Source organism: Glandiceps talaboti, chromosome 20 (assembly GCF_964340395.1).
Source record: "Glandiceps talaboti chromosome 20, keGlaTala1.1, whole genome shotgun sequence".
Lineage (NCBI taxonomy): Eukaryota > Metazoa > Hemichordata > Enteropneusta > Spengelidae > Glandiceps > Glandiceps talaboti.
In genome coordinates this window covers 14968499-14980815 of record NC_135568.1, presented here as the reverse complement: position 1 = coordinate 14980815, position 12317 = coordinate 14968499, and the positions used below count along the sequence as shown (strand labels likewise).

Here is a 12317-nt window from a genome sequence, read left to right as displayed (position 1 = left end):
TCCATGTTAAATGCTACTTTTGTAGGACATTGTGCACAGTCAAGTGTTGGGTTTTGCCTATATTTTATTTTATATACATATCTGGCACTTGTCCATCCTGACATTCAGGTTTAGGTTTTTTTTGTGGCCCCCCTATCAAATAGTGAACTTTTTGTTTAGCCCCCCCCCCTAAATTTTCTTGAGAAAAATTGGTGGCCCCCCTGAAAATCCTCCGGCCCCCCCTGGAAGTTAAAACTGTACACTCCCTTATTACAAAAGCTGTTCAACAGACCCGACAGACCCATATTTTCGCAATCTTATTTTTTTTGTAAACGTCGACATCCAAATGTTGAAAGAAGTCTCGATCACTTTGTAAATCTGAATGAGGTCATAGTATACATTATTCTCCTTTCCAGAGGACTTCATAGAGCTATATGGCGAATAGTGCCTGTGGCATAGGGTTCTTTTTACGTGAGGATCCCCCCATCCCCATAGGATTCAGCGTGTGTGTCATTTACACCAGTGCATAGTCATAGGTGCAATATTATTAGTTACTCTATGTTAATGCACATATCATCAGACAATTTCGTCTCATTGACCCATAAGAAATCAATAATTTACAAAAAAGGTTCATTTTTCGTCACGCACACCGACACACCTACATGTATATAGTAGTACGGCCTGTCGCTTACCGTAACCTTTACTTGTTGTACCTACTGACTTGTGATGTGATTTTTACGACTTCTGAGTTCACCAGAACTTACATGCTTAGTAAACTATGTGATACACGAAAAAAAGGTCTAAGGAAAAAAACAGAGAAACCGGAACCTTTGAATTCCAATGTGTTTTTAAAATCACAAATCAATTTTAGTCCAGGCAACTGTTTATTTAGTAAAACTGACTGTAAAAGATGCCAAATTCCTTTGTACAAAAAAAGGGAAAGAAACCCAGCTGAGCATGTGATTAAAGACTGTCTCAAAGTTCGCTGGCTCCAAAAATTACTCGCACCAAACAAAGTTTAGCTGTGCCCTCCCATGAGTGCAGAAAATTTGTTTCTCTCCCCCCTCCCCCGAATACACAGAAGACTAACTATTCGCTATGACTAGAGAGGTCACCGTGGTAGATTCGACAAGCATGTTAAGTATGTAAACCAACAATTCAGCGAATATAGTGGACTATGACAGACTCTCAGTGAAAATGAATGCCAGGAGCACGTTCACGGGTCAAAGCAAATCTCTGTTCCATATTTGTCCTCTGTAAACAGTTTACAAGGATAGAATTAGAAAATAAAAGTGAATGAAATAAATCACTGCGTCTGGGTTCCAATAAAACATTTATTCATCGAATACAAAGGATTCACAGAGTCAACATAATATAGATACATAGCATTCAGTTTATAATTAGTAAAATTGTTGATGTTGCGTTGTATGTTTTGCCCCTCTACCAAATGAAATTTAAATTTTCTTAGTAAAGCCACCAAGCAAACAGTTGCTTCGGCATACGTTATACGATATCCAGGACAAACTCTTTTCCCAGCAAATCCGAAAGGTGAGAAGGCTAAGGGGTGACGTTTGGTCACCTCTTCAGACGAAAACCTATCAGGGTCAAATCTACAATCAAAATAGTAAAAAGTCATTTGTTAGACCTATTCAAATATTCCATCCATTAAATTGGAACGCCACTCCAGGAAATAAAGTCATTTCCATATATGTTTGGTTGTGGTCAACACCAAACTGAAAATCCCAGTGGAACACCACTGCATCATGCATGGATATTAGCAAACATGAATATCTATCAGAAGCGCACAGAATATTCAGGCATATTTATCTAAAGGAAATAAGCTCTTAGGAGTCATGAATATTCAGTGTGCATCTAATAAATAGTCATGTTTGTTCAGACCCATTATGTAATGGTGTTTCACTGTGAGACCTATAGAGATGAAAAAGAGTTTCAATTTGGTGTTCTTGGCAACATAGCGAAGATTATGTGATGTGAAAACATGAAATGACTCTCCTTAACCTAACCAAAAGGATTCACACTCTTGTACAGTACTGAGGGAATATAAAAAGTTTCATGGGTTGATGGTTCAGCAATAAGGAATGGAATACAAAATGCAACTGACGGCTACACATCACATTTGCTATACATGAATGGAAGTGCCGAGTAGGTATATAAACATTTCAGTATTTGGATATTAATGAAATTTGGCATTACTAAAATATGAAATATATATATAGTCACTTTATTGTAGTCAAAGGCCATAGGCCCAAAATACAATTTACAAACTTCCATAACCAAAAACCTATGCTACAGTTCCATTACAGTATTTGCTTCTGACCTGATTTTTAAAGCGTGGTATTACAATAAAGGCTGCTAGTCTGTAATTCAGTTGATTGATCAGATGATAACAGTTGAGTAAACGTATCAAAAATAATCCTATAATGTATAAATCAGTATTTTACAAAGTAAACAGTGTTTTTGCTAAGGTTTGGGAACCCCGGTAACAGAAAGGGGAAAGTGGTAAAACTGGTAGTGCTTCCCATGCAATGTATCATAATTTTGGTGGGGAACCCCTGTAAAATGATGTGGGAACCCCGGTAGATTTTACCTACTTACCACCCTTAAATAAAACACTGGTAAATGAGTGCATTGTGTATCATAGCCATACAAAGTGGTTTAGGAATTTAAATATTTTTACCTGTCAGGATTTGGCCAGATTTTCTGATCCTGCTGAACCACTCCAAGGGCATGGACAACTGCAGTCTGTTAAATAATGGTAAATTGTTACAAACAAATTCAAACATCACACACACACACACACACACACACACACACACACACACTCACTCACTCACTCACTCACGCACTCACACACACACACACACATGCATGCACACACCATACACACACATGCACACATACATACATACATACATACATACATACATACATACATACATACATAGGGACAACGAACATAAACATCCAAGGAGTAAGATTATCAATATTAAAAACCTACCCCCTTGGGAATGTTAAATCCTTGTATCTTCATGTCCTTCTCGTAGTTAACCCTTGCAGCAAAAGGTGCAATCGCAGAACATCGCATTGCTTCATCAAAAACTTGTCTCGTGTACCTGAAAAAGTTGATTATAGTTAATAAACATAAAATCAAGTAAATTTTGATTTCAACCTCTCCCTTCAAAAAAGTTCATGCCACATGCTTCCCTTTTTGCACTGAATATAATTTTACTGTAAATTGATACAGGGATAGTTTATATAAGTTGTCACACATTACTAGTTCATATATTACCTCCGCTCATATCACTCAACTAAAACATACTTGTAGTGTTTCAATGTACAGTAACATATATCTGTCCTCCCCTAGTTATTTGTACAAAAAATAAACTTCTGTGGTTAGTCTTTGTCTATTAATAACGTCACATGCACTGGAATGTGAAATTCAGTTAAACAGAAATTGAAATTAAAATTAAAACTGAAATTTATTTCCCACAAAATAAGATAAAAATAAGAAGTAAACATTAACATCTAAAAAAAAGAAAACTATTTAAAGTGGGCGAGAGACTGGAAAGTATTTCTAAGAAAACTAATCGAGCCTAGTCACTCGATTTCAAAAGTGTCATACTGTGGTGACTGCAGTTGTTCAAAATAAATTAATATTTTTATTGATAATATTATTTACAAAAATTAATAATATATTAAAATCAGTAATTAATCTGGTCTACCTTAATCCAAGGATGATGTTCTGTTCAGTAATTATGTTTACATATTGTGATGAATATCCACTTACACAAGTTTAGACAGGGTGTCGTTGTTTACTGTGCCATCTTCACCGAGAACATCAGTAATCTCTTTGTACACTTTATCTTGGATTTGGAGATGTTTTGTCAGATAGTAAAACGTCCACACCATCACTGCAATGATAAGTTAGTAATCAGAATGAGAGAACAAATGTAGCTATGGTAAAAGAATTATTATAAAAGAAACACAATCTTTTAATGTATATGATGAAATACCATTTACTATGAGTATACTGTCGTGGTATTAAACAGAGAGACAAATGTGTGCCATCTTGATTCATCAAGCATTTGCATTCTGTTCAGTTCCATTCTAATCCTTTGCAGACCGACCCTTATAAATACCATGTATGTAGCAGGTCCCAGTTGGCTTATCATATTGGTGGCAGTAGACAACAATGTCATTTTACAATAAAACATGTTCGCCATTCAGTTTAGAGCAAAGTAAAATAGACAGTGAGATTATTCATGTGTGTGATGTCTCATGTTCGGTAAAACTGATACGCACCATCTAAAAGAAATGAGTCACATGTAATATCCATCAAATGTTTGCAATATGAAACAAGGGGTTTGACTGACATTGGACCTGTTAATTTGTAATGATATCAGTAGAAATGCCAACCTGTTAATATTGATTTCAGTCTCTTTGTTATACCTGAGCCATTGTAGAATAGTGAATTTGTACTATAAAATGTATGACCAATCAGTTAATTTATAAAGTAAGTAAGTAAGTAAGTAAGTACGATTATGATATTCACATTTGTGGCAGGTTTGAAAGAAACGTGCCAGAGTTATGGCTAAACATGGACACGGAGCCACAGATGGATGCACTAACGGACAGAACTCACGATCACTCGGATTCCCCAGCAAATGCTCTGACTAGGTTATATCTTAAGAATGCAAACATCAAATTCATTTAACTTAATACATCCATCAACCGTATTAAACCATACATGTTTAATGAAATTGTTTATGTAGTTTTTAATTGTGATGTGCAATTTCCATAAATAATAATCACTTTGATAATTAGGTAATATCTTTAGAATGCAAGCCTTACATTTCAGATAATTTAGTAATAATAATAATAATAATAATAATAATAATGATAATGTTGGGTTCTTATATAGTGCTTTCCCAAGCGCTTTACAATTATTACCCCTGGGTCGGATCAGCACGGCACAACGGCCCTTTAGTCTTCCTCAACTCCCCGGGGAGCATACAATCCATTGCAGCCATTTAAGCGCACAGGATTAAAGCCTTCACATTGCAGCCTTCATCCTACAAGGTCCCCAATTATACAGCTGGGTTGACTGAGGCACAGTTTTGGTTCAAATCTTGCCCAAGGACTTTAGCCGCTCAGAAACAAACAGCAGGCAGCGACAGGGCTCGAACCTGCAACCTGTAGATTCCAATAATTTATGGTAAAGACCTTCATGTGTCATTTAAAGTTTGATGGTATAACATAAGCCAAATGATTAATTTGCATAAGTAATGGTTTTTTAACTATGTAAGCTTCAAATTTCATACAGTTTAATAAAATTTATATTCAAAGTAAGTGGTACATAATGTATAATAGCTACAGTTCAGACTTTTGTATTCAAACAATGTGTGTATGACCATAAATCTATGGATTTGTTCTACGGGAGGCATTCAGTTTAAATCTGGTACTTACTGAAAGCTGTTGTGTGAAAGCTAGCCACAAAGTATGTGACAGCATCACTCAGTAGTCTTTCTTCAGTTGGACAATTCTCTATCAGTACATCAATAAAACTACACTCCTGTGCACCAGGTGGGTTATCATGTCGATGCTGAACTGCTTGACGCATTAAATCATGCCATACTTTCGGTGCTGTGAAAGAAATCATCATCATCATCATCATCATCGTCACCACCACCACCACCACCACCACCACCACCACCACCACCACCACCACCGTTGGTGTGTGGGCGAGTGAGTGAGTGAGTGAGTGAGTGAGTGAGTGAGTCAGTGAGTGAGTGAGTCAGTCAGTCAGTCAGTCAGTCAGTCAGTCAGTCAGAGAAGTAACAAAATGCAACCTTACCATAAACGAATTTCTCTTCCTTAGGTTTGTTTCCTGACATTTGCTGATTCATTCAATTTAGAAGGAAACTTTAAATCAAATTATGTTTTCCTTACATCGTGAACACCTACAAGCAAGCACTATGTTGCTTTGAAAAAAGTTCACACCTTTAACATTTAGTTTCAAAGGCTGCTATATTTATTGACAATGTCATATCAAAGAAAGCTTACTGTTTCATAGTGATGGCGAAGAGTTATGGCTTTTTCGTCACTATCGAAGAAATCGCCAAATGCAGCGCTACTTGTTGCTCGGATCACATACACTGAAATGTATTCTGATATCGCAATATGTTCTTCAGGAGAAAGTGATGACATCTTCTTAACCACGCCATCAGCTGCCTAAATCGTTATAAGAATCGAGAATACTAAAATTGGTCAAAAAATAAAATAAAATATTCAAGCAAATAATGTTACTTTTAACATACAAACATCGTATTTCTGTATGAATGAATAAAAATAGATTAAAACGAAGTAATCAGAATTTTACTACATGTTGTCATATTCAAGAATATCTATCAGTTTCAAGTTTATGTAGAAGAAACCCAGTGAGAGGAGCTCGAGGGAGGAATGGAGTGTTAGCAATCTCATAACAATTGACGATAAATACCCAAAATTATATCTCAAGATACATCGTAGCATTTTTAGTCACAAAGAGATGTGATAAAATCATAATCACACTGAACATTGCGATGGTACAAGCGAGAAAACAACAGACATTACAATTAGCGCACCGAACCGCGTTAGCGCCCTCTCTCGTGTAAGGGCCTACTTTTGTTTCAGCAAGCTTTGCTTCTGGTAAAGCATCTAGTCAGCGAATTGATAATTATCGAAAATAAACACAAACCTCCATTTGATACCCGTGGCATTGTTAACGGCGTACGACTTACCTTTTCAAAATTTGGGTAATAGTTCCTGATACCTTTATGATTGAATGGGGGATCATATACTCTACGTCGTTCAATAACATCCTTCCCATTAGCATATTGAATACTTTGTGGACCTATGAAAGCTTTCACGAATTCGAAAAGTTCAGCTAGAAAAAAAATGAAAATATACTGCCACTTGGTTGTTGTTAAGGGCGTGGTTGCTAGGGCAACACCTATAAGAAATTTCAGATCGATCTGCCTAGTACTTTTTGAGTTTAAGTTTTTTGACCAAAAATCACATTTTTTTACCCAACTCACACACCGGTAGTAAGATCATTTTCATTTGAACAATTTCAAAACTAGACATCCAAGGTACCCATCAAATGTCATGGAAATCGGTCCGGTAGTTTTTTACTTTAGGTTGTTTACACACACACACACACACACACACACACACACACACACACACACACACACACACACGTACGTACACACACACACACACACACACACACACACACACACACGCACATCCACAGACATGCAGACAGACACTATGCCATGCCTATAGCACTACTGAACCTTATCAGTTCAGTTGTGCAAAAAAATTCTTTATAACTTAAATGAACTTAAGCAATTACAAACTTCACATATCTAAAGATTTATGTTAGGAATTGACTGTTTTTACCAAGATCCCTAAGTCCCATGTTTCTGTGAACCAAATCTTACATGTATATATTCTAGGACAGACAAGAATAACACAAAAAACACATACGGGGTCTATCCGATAGTTTGATGTGATCTTTAAAGGCTTCCGGTGATCCCAAACTGACGAAGTAGTCCTTTCCATACCAGAATGATGCTACTGGACCATATTTGGAATGCAACTTCATCAGGAATTCATGGAAACTTCCAGCTTCATCTATATCTGGAAGATTTCCTTTCCTACAGACAAAAACCAGGAAAAACATCTGATGTCTACTTGAAATTCCACAAATGATATTAAGTAATATAAGTTATTGGAAGCTGGAATTTACTATTGGCATAACGTTAATAGAAGTGATACTTGATTATTACTGGCTTAGTCCATAAGTATTTTCACAAAATCGATAACAAAACACATTTCTAAATTCTATAGCACTCAATTTCCACATACCAAGCTTTTAGTATAATTATTCTATATCATACTTTCGACTTTAATTTTCATGTCAAAAGAATTCTTATCAGGGGGATCATTTGTATTATATGATGTACAATTATAAATACTGCGCAAATGGAATTCATACTCAGGGTCAGTTTTCACCATTCCTGGAATTACAGCTGTTTGGTCTTCGGGAATGGCACCAGTCGGACTCTGGAAAGAAAAAGACTACCAGATGTAAACTGAATGCCTTCTTAAGGATTGATGTTACTATGTTCTTTGTTATCATCAACATATACCCCAAAACAATTCTTCGTAGAAGACACAGGCCCCCTGAAACACTACAATATGTCTGTGATAGGCAGATTGTTTTTGTTCACTTGTGTATGAATTCCTGATATATAATATACAGTGATCACTTGGCTGTTGCTATGGGCGTGGTCTTGTTGCTAGGTACATTTGCATACATGTTTTGAATGTTTATTCATTTGTCTTTCTATTCCTGTTGTTATCTTTGCAATATACGTGATTATTTGACTGTTGCTATGGGTGTAGTCTTGTTGCTAGGCAAATTTACATACATTTTTGAATGTTTATTCAATTGTCTATTCATCTCTGTTATCTTTGTGAAATACACGACCGTTTGGCTGTTGCTATGGGCGTGGTCATGGTTGCTGGGGTATTTGCATATATTTTTTGAATGTTTACTCATTTGCCTACCAGATGATGTTGTTATATGACCAAAATATACTGCCATTTGGTTGTTGCTAAGGGCGTGGTCATTGTTGTTAGGGCCAATTTTGTCAAAATGTTTTGAAGAAAATCTGCAGAATAACACTTTCAGAAACATCTCACCAAGTTTCAGACTCGGTGACCAAGTACTTTTTGAGATACAAGTTTTTGACCAAAAATGAACATTTTTACACCTAATTTGCATATCACTCATGGAATCATTGTATCACTCATGGAATCACTGCGCCCTCAGCCTATAGCTACCTCAGAGCGGAAGAATATTTTCTCAGAGCAAAGTAGTGCGCTATATTTATGCTTATTACCAGTGTGTGAAATTAACACAAACTTGAAAGGTCCTGGTCAAAAGGACCAACAGAGATTTAAGCTGCTGGTCCTGATGGAAAACTGTTGGTCCTTCACATGTCGTCTTTGAGCGTAGATACACGTATTTTTTTTTATCGCAAACACGCAATAGATAGTGATTCTCACTAATACATCCATGTTCTCACCTTCCAATGATGACATCGTCTTCTATCGTAGTTGGTCATTGTTTGTCATAATTTTCGATTGTCAAAGAAAACCACGTACTCCAGCCAGTAATGTGCTGATGAAACTAGTACTGTACATGTTATTATGAGTGCAAGTTCATGGGCGATATTCATCAAAAAACAATTAGATATGCACAAAATCAAAGTTTCAATATACAACGATGACGGTGTGTAGAAACTGCATCGATTCGAAATTTGTGATGGACGCATGAACGTAATATTGTAACAGTCTTGGGTTGACAGTAAATCTTTGAGGAAGATTATCGTACAATTGAGTGAGTCTCAAAGCATCAATCGCGGTTAGACTTTAATTTTTGCACGGTCGACAAACTAACACTACAACTTCAACTTACAAGCTCACGCTTGGCGGCCATGGTAGGGCAAAGCATGGAAGTAGAAGTAGGGTTCTACTTCCAAGTTCCATGGGCAAAGAAATGCAGTTGAATTTCCGGGTTGCGGAAGTGCAGTTTTGACTTTTATATCGTCGATAAACGGGATTTGTTTTACATATTCTAAAACAACAACTATTTTTTATGTTTCTCAGTACAGTAACATTCCTAAATGATGGGGCTGGGTTGAGAAATCGTAATGTTCGGCAACACGTGGCGTGACTTTGGTAGATAAACATAGAGACGCAAGTGATGAACGTATTCATTTATTCGTAGTGCGAAATTTCGTTATATAAATGACGTTTTTCCTCAAAATTTTGAAGAAACAAAATGTTTTTAGGTGACTTTTAAATCAGTCAAATCAAACCATATATTAATTCAAGATAAGCTTTAGTTTTTAATTTGTTTTTGTGGACAATGTTCGAATTCGACTGACGAATCCTGCGACTCGAATCTAACACGATCAATGCACCAGCCAGACGAAAATTGCCGACATGTTTGTTTGTTGACTAGCCGAGAAATGATAAGGAACTTGTGAGACAGTCCGAATAAATAGATGTAAAATCCGACGTTTCGAATAAAAATTCTTCTTAAAGGTATTTTAGGCAAGACGTGTTAGGCAAACACCTGAATATAGCTGAAACACTTAGTTAACTAGCCGACTGTACGAATGCCATAGAAGGCATCGAATGAATAACATTGAAAAAAGTATTAAGCGTGAAACTGAATTGCACAGGAAAGAAAATCTTTTTGTTTCGTGATTTTTTTCACAATGAAGACTACGCGTAAATGATCGCAGTTTGGGGTCATGAATAACGGACAATAGGTGTTTACTTTTTATTGTCTACAACCTAAATACATGAATATGTGTCGAGACATGAATATTCACCGAGGCCGTACGTAGTACTTAGTAACTACTGGTAGCTACTCGTCACTACTCGTTAGGACGCGTAATTACGATGTTTTTGATTTTGATTTCGCCGCTTAATTTGTTGAACACAGATTCGTTTAGTTTCTGAAGCGATACCTCTGCTGCACTCTGTTCGGGAGGTTGATTTCTGTTCCGTGTGTGCTCAACTGCGACGTTATGATGGCCCTCTGATTGGCCAACTCGGCCCATTGCCAACTCGGCCCATTACCAACTCGGCCCAGGTGATTACCAACACGGCCCAGGTGATTGCCAACTCGGCCCAGGTGATTGCCAACTCGGCCCATTCAGTGATACCAACTCGGCCCACTGTGTCATACGTTAATTTTTTTAGACCTGTCAATCATACATAGATCAGTTGTCAGCACACTACACACTGCCTTTTGACACTGTTTGCTAATGATCATAGTCATTCAACAACTTCACACTCAAAAGAAACACCATTTCGTCATAACAAAAATACTAACGTAATATCAATGGTAATAAACTTGATACGTTGATAACATGTTCAGAAACTCTTGGTCCTGGCTGAAAACTGTTTGTCTCTGGCCAACGGACCAGCGTTAATTTCGCACACTGCTTATTACATTTACTTGTGACTACGTCTACGTAATTCCCTACTGAAAACGTATTTACAAATACATTTTAGACTTATTAGCACATGTATATTAAAGTTTGTTAAACAAGACAGACGACGACAGAGTTTGACTTGCAGTGATACATTCAAAAAAGAGTGTTCGGTCTTGCCATCATGTGAGTTCAGTAACAGTATTAGCGTAACCTTGAATTGTCCGCCATTTTCGGCATTGCATATCCATGTATGTGCACTTCACAGAGATATGTTTAATATCTGACTACATTTACACTAAGAATGAAGGACCATCAAGATTGCGATCGGTTCAGATTGTAAAATGGATCATTTGAGCGAAATCATCTAGGGTCTGATCAGGTAGTATCTGGGAGCTCTGTGCGCGACCTCTATAACAGAGGCTTCTGTCTGAGAAGTCAACTCTACCGTTTTGTACTGACTGCTGAAAGTATAAGCGGTTAATGCATATATAGTTCAGCTGGTTAATCTGCAGTTGAATCAATTCGTGATATGTGCATGTAGCCTAAATAATTATCAGTTTGAGAGACGCCGCAATGTTAGAGCTATCTCGTATCTCACCTTTACCGTCAAGAAGGTTGTCTTCACAAAGTAGAGTACAATGGCAACAAGAAGTACAACAGCCGATATCACCACAAAACCCGCCATCTTTGAAAATTAGGTCAATGTCATTGGTTCGTGTACAGGATACGCGTGGAGACCCAGTCGTACCACTCAAAGTATTATAGACAGATTTGACAAGAACAGAATTTTTCTGTGTACCAAGGGGAAGTACAGAAAGTTCATAACAGCATACACAGTTGTGCAATTCTTCATTTACTGAGTTGTAAACCATGTAAATAACCATTACCGTAGCCTGCGGGGGGGGGGGGGAGCAGCTCCCCCCCCCCCCCCCTGAGATTTTTTTTTTTTTTTTGGGGGGGAAGCAAGAAAAAAGCCACTTTTTGAATACATAGCGATGTTATTAAAATCGTTATTTACGTGATGATTCCTAGCATGCGCGATTTAAATTGATGGTTCACTAATAAAGTCAAAAGTGACTGTACACTGACTCCTCGCTAATATGTATCTTATATCTCTATTGTACGCTGGCTTAACATTGAATAAAAAAAATGTGTCCAGTTAAAAATTGTAACTTTTAAAAATTCTTTGTGCGGGAAAGTACAAAAGAAGTTAACATGCAATGTCCATTTTCCGCGAGTAACAGTACTAGT

General features: G+C 37.1%; 1 pseudogene; it reads right to left on the bottom strand.

The window, feature by feature from the left end:
- Nucleotides 1-1285: 1285 nt before the first annotated feature.
- On the bottom strand, nt 1286-11751 carry LOC144450590 (cytochrome P450 20A1-like; annotated as a pseudogene).
- Nucleotides 11752-12317: the final 566 nt, after the last annotated feature.